Below are 11,413 nucleotides of genomic sequence, written 5' to 3' on the forward strand. Positions count from 1 at the left end.
TTTTCAGACTTTTTCAGTAGAAAGAAAGGAGTGATTTGTACTCCAACATAAAATTTTTGGGCCAGAATCTAGGTGTGTTTAACAGGTATGTTATCTGCTCTAAACAGCTTTTAAAACTAGGACTGGACTTTATCTAGCAAGCACTAGGGAGAAGAGAGTTTGGTGTTGATTAAAATCAGTGCAGCTTGGAGATCTCCATTGCTGTCTTTTAAAGAAGTGCTTGGCAGTCAAGAGGCTTCTTCATGCTTTTCCCACAACTGCACCTCTTGAAGCTGTTGGAGGTCACCTTCAGCTTCAATGGTCTCTTGGACTGTTAAATGAGATGCTGGAAGAGAATGAATTTATTCTAAAAGCGAAGAGAGGATAACGATCCAGAAACAGGAGAAACCAATTTCTAACAGAGAATAATTTTTCACTTTTACCCTTGTCCTTTACATGGGTGGATGGATGGATGGATGGATGGATAGATGGATGGATGGATGAATAGATAGATAGATAGATAGATAATTAGATAGATAGATATTCTTTTATATGTTTATGTAAATATGTATATGTATCAAAAGAATTTAAGATGTCACTTAGACATAAAGATATATCTAACAAGTTTTCTCTGGCATTTCATGCTCATATAAGTTTACATAGCAGACCATATGTCCATCAAACACTGCTTGTTCAGAATAATGTTAACTTCAAAGCAGTGCGAGCATGCTATGCAAGGCACCAGGGAGCTGTTTAAGAAATATTTCGAATACAAGCCTTTCTAGGAGCCAAAATTCGCCTAATTATGTATTTAGAACTTGTTTTAACAGACATTTGGCAATATTTTACATACAAGCTTTTTAGAAGTTAAGTTGAAACCCAGTAACTGCAAATTCATAAGTCAGTGTTATGATCATTCTAATAGCAACTGTCCTTAGAGTATTGGTTTCTGTATTCCAGATGCCTCTTTTTGTGCCACTTGAAGTGCAACATGCTTCAGGTTTTAGAGCATAGCTCTTTAATGTGATCTCTTCTGGCATTAAAGGATTACAGGAACAGATTTCAGCAAACTCTTGACAAGATGATTATTGCAGGGACAAAGCTCTTAAGTGTTTGCCAGGAAGAATGCAGACATTGTTTGCATGCAATAATTTGAGGCTTAAGTTGAAAATGAACAGTATCCTGCATGTAGAACACAAGTGATGGAGAAACTCAGCAACAGACAAACCACGGCAGCATGGAGATGCTCATTGTCGTGTGGCTTCATTGATCACCAGAGGGAGACAGAGTGTGTAACATTTCAGGATAGCTCTGAAAGTGGTGGGTGGGCAATGCTCAGGGTAAAGGTGGAATATGCAAGTTTCCAAAACAATGATAGATATGCCTAGTAATCAAAGTTTACTGTTTTCCTTAGGATAAGTGTGTATATGAGGAGAAAAAGTAACTTTGTGTCAGCTGAGAACAAAATATTCCAGAATAAAAGCAGACTCACTAGTAATCTTTTTACTTTTAATTTAAGTTAATGCAATACTTATTCAAACATGAATTGTTTGATGAAATCAACACAGAAGCACGTGCACATGTTCTTTATTGGGGTGCAGGTTTGTTGAGAGATAACTGAAAGGGTATTTGAGACCTCATCTTCAAACCAGAGGAAACATTGTTATTAAAAAGAGCGTGTCTGCACTGACATTTAATTGTTTCAAAACTTGTTTATACCAAAGTAAATTTTGGTGGCCAGAATACTGCAGGGGGGAAGTGCATTCTCTTTTATAACCACAGTGCTTGTAATTAGCTTGAGTTATGACACAGCTAAAAAGACAGCAGAGATCATCTCTGCCTGGGCACCAGGGCCTAACACCTGCAGGGCAGTGAGATCAGCCTGTGGATGATGAACTCAAGTCTTCCCTGTTTCATCAGCCAGAGTAATAGTTTAGAAGTTTACAGTGGCTTTAGGAATGACTTCTAGAAAAAAATTCTGGCAGCCAAATGTCACGGTACTGCTCCAGGCAACAGACCTGCAGATCTCTGAGGCATCATAATTACCTGGATGAGGTGGCTTCCCACAGCCATCACAGCTAATTAACATCCTCTGCTCTCAAGAAATTGTATTTGCTAACTGCCTATCTGGCGAAATGTCTCCATTCTGCTTTCTATCTTAAGTTATTGATAGGGAAGAAAAAATTGGCAACTTAATAATTTCCAAGAAGCTGTGCTGTCAGACGCTGTTTTTCGCTGAAAGCCCATCCAGTGTCATTTCCCTGATGTGTCTCAGAGCAAAACCATACTGTAGTGGTCAAAATGATGTAGACTCTGAAGTATTCTGTATTCCAAAACACACACAGAAGATCTATCATTTCTTCTGTGTAACACCCATGATTACAGGACAAATGGATTGCTTACACAGCACTCACTTTAAACTACCAGGTATGCTACAACTTTCATCTATTCAAACACAGGGACATGAAGAGTTATTTAAAGCTCTGGAGAAAAAAAAGAAAGACACGGCAGCTTCCATAGCATGTCAAGGCAAAATAAATTCTGTTGATCAGATGGACAATTTTGTTCCATTCAGAACAGTGCCTTCATGTATGTCTCTGGCCTTTCTTCCTTTTGGCTGTTTTAACTGTTTTAAATTTAGTTAGGAAAAAAAGTGTTCTGTATGTCTAGTTCTATGAACCATTTCTTCTGTGGCACTGAAATAATGCCATTTCTGGATTGGTCAGACCAACAGGATTACCTTGTTGTTAATTGCTTGGGTTTGGCTTTACTGAAAGTTTTTCAGATTTAATAGTAAGCTTGAGCAAATAGGCAGACACATAATGTACTTCTCTTACTCTATTTCCTCTCAGATTTGGCAAGCTTCTGCAATTTCTCACATGAATTCTATGTAGTGGGTAAAGAGAAGAAGGCATATGTCATTTTACTGGTAGTACACTCATTCACCCCAAAATTACCTGAACTGGAAAGTTCTGTGCTAGTGTAGCATAGTTTTTCTTCAGCGAATCTCTTTGTTAGCATACACAGGTACTTAAACAGGAGAAAATGTTTTTCAGGAAGGCAAAAGCCTAACATTGTATCTACTTTGAGCATCCATTTTAAGATCAATTTAGAAAATATACACTGCTTTTGTTTTTGTTTCATCATTTCTTTTCCTCTTTTATTTAGTCATTTACACATCATGATAGAATTTAGCCATATGTACTATGTCAAGTGATGCGAATATTCTTTCTAATGAAGTTCCTTGAGAATTTTGTCATTAATTTTCAGCTATACTGAGAATTTTTCCCAGTGTTTACAACTAAGTAATATCTTTCATCTCCAGAGATCCTCAGAGTTTCTCACATGCTGTGAACCTGCCCCCAGTCATTCTTAGTTTTTCAGAGAATTTGTCTCCAGTGATGGGATTTAGGTTTTAGTTCAGCACATGCAGTGTTGGATGTGTATATATAATGTTTTTTATATCAAAAGCAAACATGGTTTTGCGTGAGGCTGTGTCTGGACATGCACAAAGACAAGTTATGTGTTTTAAAGAGCCATTGTTTCATTTACTGGCAGAGCATAACACAGGAAAAGCTGATGAGAGGCAGTGGAGATATTAACTCTTTTGGCCTGGGAGTCAGGAAGATAGCTGACATCCAAAGAAGAAATTTGGTGCTTTCTTACCACCTGCAAAATTATTTTCTCAGCAGGCTGGTATAGGCTGCTACAGACCATCAGTGAGCTTGTGCCTGTGTTTGTCTCAGAGCTTCCTGCCACAATTGCTGGAAAGCCCCTTTTCTCTCTGCATTTTCAGGCAACTTTGGGTGCAGCATGAAAGTGAAACACATAAAACTTTCCTATGAGAGGCCAACTTCCAATTTTTTTTTTTCCCTTTCATCTGGTCTTTTGCTGTAAAAATAAGATACAATTAAATATTAATAGGAAACTTCTAAAAACTCTTCTGTTATTTCCGTGGTTCTGGTTGAAATTGAAACTGCATCAGCCACTAATTGCTGCTCAAGTTCTTCACTTTTGCCTGTGTTCTTTCTCCTCTCCTTCTGAAGGTAAGGAAGAGTTAAGTCCGTGACTTCACAGAGGACTAGTAGTTCTTCCCAAAAGACAAGTCACAAGCAAACTATTTAATTGTAACTGTCTCACTGAAGAATTGGTACAGGAGTGAGACATGACTTCATTCTTTAACCCACATGCTTCACTGGTCTACGGAACCCTGGTGAGTTTGGCCCATTTTAGTCATAGTTGTCATGGGAGATCCTTAATGACTTTGTAAGGTAGCTTAAAAAATCTCCATACAGAATCCAGCATATGGTATATTTATTGGCAAATGCTAATTCTCCTAGGAACAAGTTCTGTAGTACAAATGATGAATTATGTGGCTTTATAAGCACTCATGTCATCAAATGCACCATTGACCTTTTTACATTTTCAGGGGGATTTTCTGCTGTGTGCAGTTTCTCTGGTTTGGAAGTGAAGCAGTTTAACAATGTATCCTGACGGAAACAGATAATCAATAATTTCAGTTTTGGTTACTGTAAAACGTAAATGAGACCTATATATTTGTTGGGCAAGTAAGCAATCCAGGATTTAGCAAAGCTTAAGCAGGGACTAAGAAAGAACATGAATATCCATAGTACAGGAGCACAAAGTAGAGTTCCTTCACAGAAAGAAAGAAGTAAAAGTAGGTCAAACAGTCCTTAAAGTGCCAGAGTTAAAAAAAAAGATTTCATTTAAAGCATGGGTTTTTTTGGAGCACAAAGCAAAACTGGGAAAATAATTCACTGCAGTGCCTAAGCCTGTATGAATTTCAACAGAAGATGCTTATAAGGTAGCCTGCAGTTAGCAACCAAGAGAATAGATTCCCATTCAGGTTCATCTGAGAGATGATCTGAATCTGTTGGCTGGATCCTGTGATTATAATTTTGGTCGTGGGCTTGTTGTGACATGGAAACCCTAGGAATCATATTCAGAACTGAAGGACTTCCTAAAATGACTAGACTGAGAAACAGAGCAAAAGGATGGTCATGTCTTGCCATACTCATTGCTTGAGACTAATTTGCACACAGGAACAGTGTCTGGACTATCAACTCAGCAAAATAAGACTGCTGCTGGAACCAGATTACTGTTTCCAGCAGGATGCTTTTCCTAAACTAACATTTTAAGATCTAATAGAAAGGATCAGCTATTACTACGTGTGTCTAACACACACAGCTTCCTGTGTATGGTACACAGTCCATGCTGTGTGCAGGTACCCACTGACTGCAGTATGCACAGAGCTCAGACAGAGAATGTTTTCTTTTTCTCATTGACCATAGCTCATGCTAAATTCAAAATTACACCCTCTGTTGAACCAGCTGATTAATTTGAGCTTTCTATCCTTGCCTTAATCACTATCACAGTCTGCTGTATCCAGAACTATTTCTGAAAGCTGGATGATAGAGCTGATATCAGGTCAGGCAGCCCACATAGGAGAAATTGAACCTATGTTTTGTAAGTTTCATCTGCTGCCAAGTAAAACCGAGGAATCCGTAGCTAGAGTGGTGATGTAGTTATTTTTGGTCCTGGTCTCTCTTTGCTCTCTGTGCAACAGCTGAGATGAACTAACTTAACACGGCATTGCAATACATGTACATGCTGCTCCAGCTGTGGGTAGACAGATAGATGTTGGAAACAGCTTTTTTCCTTGGGGCTGAATCTGTAGAAGGCATGTAAGTAAACAGTAGGTAAGTTAACTTGACTGTAATTCACTTGTGAGGTAGATGTCAGCACAATTCTGAGGAACAGCTAATGTTAATTTTCCGCTTGTTGTGCTGGCACACTACATGCCCCTAAAATTAGTGCTAGGAATTGTTCAGTGATTAGTCAGAGGGAAAGAGTGAGTTGTTGGCTCTACCACCACCAGAATTTCTTCATTTTAATGACTGGGACAGGCCATACTTCACTGCAGAAGCTGAGCAAGGCTGCAGATGAAGTTGAGGTAGAAGTGCCACCTTCATCACTTTTATGAAGAGTGACCATAACCACATTATGGGTGCAAGAAGCTGAGCACTTCTGCAGCTTCTTTCCCATCACACACCTCAGACTGCCCATCCACATCCACAGGGACTGTTCACCAGAGACATGTCAACCACGTCCCCTGTCCCTGCTGCTCAACCTCAGGACCCACAGTAGGCAGATACCTTGTCAGCATCAAGGCAATTATTCTTAAGGTCCCACTTACCCTCGGAGTATGAGTCAAACCACACTAGAGCAGCACAGCCACACTGGAAAAAAAAAGTAATTTCAGCAGACTGAATTGCTTGGGGCTTGGGCTGCCAAGAGAATTTTTGGGCCCTGAGAACATTTATATGCCCTGGGCCTGGGCTGCCTTCTCCATCCCATCGTGACTAATGGCCCTAATTGATTGGAACTGCCAAGCCTGGCTGCCAAGCAGAATATTTTTACAATCCTGGTCCTATTTATGCAGTGACAAATGTAAAACTCAGTGTCAGAAAAGAAAGTGTGAAACAGAGCTGTGAGAAAAGAAATAAATGTGCAGAGAGGACCTTGAAATAATGAATGAAAAGGCACTGAGGGGTGGTACCACATGTGAATACCTGTGACCGGTGTGAGTGAGTGCTGAGGGCCCTTCTGCAAACAAGTCTATGAAACAGCATTTGGCACATATTTTGAGAAGTTATTTTGCTTTGAACTATCCACCGTCTTCTGCTGGAGATGCTCTTGCTTTCCTGTTTTCAGTCTTTTTCAGGGACAAATGCCATCCAGATTTGTCACCTTTATCAGAGCACTTTAAAACACAGAACCAAACCTGTCACAAAATGACAGCCACAAAGGATCTTAGTAGGAGCAGACTGTCCTTATTGTCTGTGAAAGAGAAAACTTATTGTTTGTAAAAGACTATTCCCTCTCAGGCAACACAGCAGCTTTTTTAGCTGGGCAGAGGAAAAGGTGGTGTTCTGGTTTGATTTCTTCTGCTAACCAGAATAATCAGTGCATGCCCACTTGTTAGACAGATGAATCAACTTGTAGGATTATGGTGTTGTTCAGGCTGTGGTTTTACACTAGCACATGATAAACTGAAGTATTTAGTAGAGCTGGTCCAATGTAACAAATATTTTCTCTTTCGTTGCTACCTAAAAAAGACATGGGAATAGCAACAACTTCTCTCACAACAGCTCCACAGCTCTACAGCACAGTCAGCTTGTGGCAGACTGCAAGCCTCGACAAACCTGTCTGGCTTTTTGATCAGGCTGTCCCTTCAGTTATGTTTACTGTAGTTTTACGAATGCATCAAGCTTAAATGAAATACTTGGAAAAAGCCACAGAACATTCTGAGTAGACCCTGGGAGGCAGGAAGGTGAGGGTAATTAGTAAGGTTGCGATGTTTACTTTATCCAAGTTTGAAGTCTCTCTGCTTTTGCTTTTTCTCTCTTTGGCATTATGGACCTCTCTTTACTGTTGGTCTCTGAGCCCAATGCTTCCTACAGCAGTAGCTGCCTGCAGCTGCCCATTAGGCTGGTAAAATCAAAGAGTCAAAGTGTATGCATTTCCAGTACTTAGTAAGCACCTATCTGAGCTCTTACATAATTTTATTTGGCTTTCTTGACAGTAGCAACAAGCAATGAGATGCCCAGACAGAGATTGGAAGCAGATAAACTTGTCAAAGGACAATAACAGAGCAAGGATGTTGAGCAAGAAGCTGTCTTACTGAAAAAGCAAATACAGCAGTAATCACTGTAGAGGAGGCACACTTGCCTGGAATTGCCTTAGTGTGGTAAGATCAGTGCCTGTTCCCATGCATGTAGTAGATGACCTGATCTTTTACTGGATCCACCAGGAGTGTTTTATAAGCAGAATTGCCACACAGTCATTTGTCACTGTAGGGTCAGGAAGATGATTGCTGAGTTTTGCCCTTTTGTCTGCCTCTAGATATGAAAATTGATTGTGCATTGATTGCATGGTATATTGGCTTACTGCTAACATCGTAAATAAAGGCTGTAAATCTGCCCACTTTTTCACAGTGCTGGCTGAAATAAGGAACAGCCTGCATGGGATGAGTGACCTGCCCTGTTTTCCCATTCAGGCATTGGTAGCAGCAGCAAGAGGGGAGAAAAAATGTCCAGTTGTCTTATGTGACATAACATGGGATTGTGGTGTGGCCAGGCAGCAATGGGCTCAGACAGAGGAAAACACTTGCAAAGTGACATAAATCACACCTTTCCTCCCACACAGCCTTGCTGGAAAGAAGAGATACCAAGCCCTCCTTTCAGTATCCCTCCAGCAGGAGAAATACTAGGTTCAGATACTCACTCTGTCATGGTACCAGTGTTGTTTAACATTTTTGGCATAGACATGGACAGTGGGATTGGGTGCGCTCTCTGCAAGTTTGCTGATGACACCAAGCTGTGTGGCACCGTCGACACACTGGAGAGATATGATGCCATCCAGAGGGACCTCAACAGGCTTGATGGGTGGACCTGTGCAAACCTCATGAAATTCAACAAAGCCAAGTGCAAGATGTGGCATGTGGGTTGGGGCAATCCCAAGGAGAACTACCGGCTGGGCAGAGAATGGCTTGAGAGTAACACTGAGGAGAAGGCCTTAGGGGTGCTGATGGATGAGAAGCTCAACGTGAGCTGGCACTGTGTGCTTGCAGCCCAGAAAGCAAATCATATCCTGACCAGCATCAAAAGAAGTGTGACCAGCAGGTCGAGGGAGGTGATTCTGCCTCTCTGCTCTACTTTAGTGGTATTTCATCCTGGAGTACTGTGTCCAGTTCTGGACATCTCAGCACAGGAAGGGCATGGATCTGTTAGTGTGAGTCCAGAGGAGGCCACAAAGATGATCAGAGGGCTCAAGCACCTCCCATGTGAGGATAAGCTGAGAGAGTTGGGCTTGTTCAGCCTGGAGAAGAGAAGGATCTGAGGAGCTCTTACAGAGACCTTCCAGTACTTAAAGGGAAAGCTGAGGAGGGGCTCTTTTATCAGAGAGTACAAGGATAGGATGAGGGGTAGTATTTTCAAGCTGAAAGAGGGGAGATTTAGATGAGATATTAGGAAGAAATTTTTTTCCTGTGAGACTGGTGAGGCAGTGGCACAGGTGGCCCAGACAAGTCTTCGCTGCCCCATCCCTGCCGGTGCTCAAGGCCAGATAGGATAAGGCTTTGAGTAACTTGGTCTGGTGGGAGGCATCCCTGCCATTTTGTGGGTGGGTTGGAAATGGGGGGTCTTTAAGGTCCCTTCCCACCCAAACTATTCTATGATTGTATGATTCTTTGAGTCTTTTGTTCTTTGATTCTTTGATTCTATGATTCTTTGATTCTTTGATTCTATGACTAGAACACCATCGCTGTGCCCAAGAGCGCAACCGAAAATAACAAAATAAATCCTATTTTCTTCGGCAACTCCATTTCCCCGCAGAAAGCAGCAGAGGGGGCCCTTGTCCCGCAGTGAGGCAGCCCAGCTCCGCATCCTCCTCTGCAGTGAGCTGGGTACCACTCCCCGCAGGCGGAGATGTGTCCAGCTTCTGGGAAACCCTGGCAGCCCCATGAGAGGCGTGAAAAGGCAGAGGGAACCATGATGTTCTTTGTTGTCCCCCCCCGCCAATACAGAGGGAAATAAAGCTTGCCAGATGTTGTCCCTGAGTCAAAGGATGAGCGGAAAGGTTTCTGAGGCATGGGAGATAGGGCTCGCCTGACTCTTGTCCGTGCTGCCCTTCACAAAGTTAAAATTAGAGTTAACAAGCCAGGAGAATAATTTCTGTGGGCAGCTGCATCCTTTACCCCTCTCCTCCATCAATCCTTCTTCCCTGCAAGAGGCAATTTGAGGAAATGCTCTTCCCCATCATGCCCTGGTGACCTGCACTGGCACGTAAGATGTTTTTACTCACTTTACTAAGGCACAGTTTGGTGTCTTGCATATTTTGGGGGGATGGGCAGGTCTCAAAAAGCAAAGAGAATCGTAGAATCATAGAACCATAGAATACCTTGGGTTGGAAGGGACCTTGAAGCCCGTCTACTTCCAACTATGGGCAGGGACATCCCACTAGACCAGGCTGCCCAAGACCCATCCAACCTGGCCTTGAACACCTCCAGGGATGGGGCAGCCACAGCTTCTCCCTGAGAACTCTGTTGAGATTGAATTATTTCCCTTATGATCAGGAAAATCAGCCACAATGGGTATCATACTCTCAATCCTGTGTGATTTTACAGGAAAGTAAATTAGAGTGGCACGTGTTTGCATCCTTCATGGGTCAAGAACATGAAATAAGAACTTCCTGGGGTATTTTCCCTTTGTGTATCAAAAGAGAGAAACTATAGAATTTCAGCATTTTTTTTAATCACACCTAGCATTAAAGGATAGGTCATGAAGAATTGATTTAGCACTCATCACCAGAATTCATCTTATCTCTGAGCCTGTTTCAACAGCACAGCACTAATCCCAACAGGATAGCGCATTCAAGAGGGAACTTTGTTGTAAGACCCTGCCATAAATTACAATCATGATTACAGGTATCGCTGCAGAAGGGTCTTTTTTTAGTAATTATTATTTCCTGAGCTTTCATTTTCCCTACAGGAATAAAAGAGTGAACAGTTGTCGTGCATAATTGTCATGTATAATTCACGTTTATTCCATTTGTGTTTATTCAGCAAGAACTATATGCTTTAGCATAAAAGGAAATCAATCCCTGATGCAACAGCCCACAATTCATAGACAAGACAGAAACAGAAAGGAAAGGAACAATGAATGGCAATAAAGCCAGTTTTTATTTACTTGTGATGTTTATTTTTTCCCTGAAATTCTACCACGTACAGCTGTCTCACTTCTTGAAGTGTTGCATCTTCAGGTGCAATGTAATACATTACATTTGAGTCTTCAAATGGACCAAAATTTCCATGATGACTTGGAAAAGATTTTGTATAGCATTTGTAAAATACTTCCTTATTACTTTTATTAAAGTGTCTGGACGACAGATAGACTGTGAAGGAAAAGAATCAATAAAAGTACTAAGCTACGTAATGCTATTTTAAGTTTAGAGGTTTTGCACATAAAAGAGATAATAATTTTCTTCTTCATCATTTTTAAGTAGTCATCTGATTATTTAAAAGCTATTATTAGAATGCATTTCTGAGCAATTTTCTCCTCTACAAGCAAATTCACAAGAAATATCAAAGTTATGGCACAGCTGATCTTAATGAAATACAATTTTTAAAATATAAGGGAAATACCTATGAATTTATTGAAGAATATTTTTATGATTAATTTTGTCATCTTGATCTCTTGGGTATTGGAAAGCTTGGGGTGTTTTTTGCTAAACACATGGATGAGAGAAAACTGCTGAGCATTCAATAATGATTCAGATGGAGTCCTGAAACTAGCAGCACCAGCCATCCACCAGGACAACCTGCTATGGATAAACACAGAAGCCAATGGGAAGA

The sequence above is a fragment of the Cuculus canorus genome, chromosome Z (assembly GCF_017976375.1).
Source record: "Cuculus canorus isolate bCucCan1 chromosome Z, bCucCan1.pri, whole genome shotgun sequence".
Taxonomy (NCBI): Eukaryota; Metazoa; Chordata; class Aves; order Cuculiformes; family Cuculidae; genus Cuculus; species Cuculus canorus.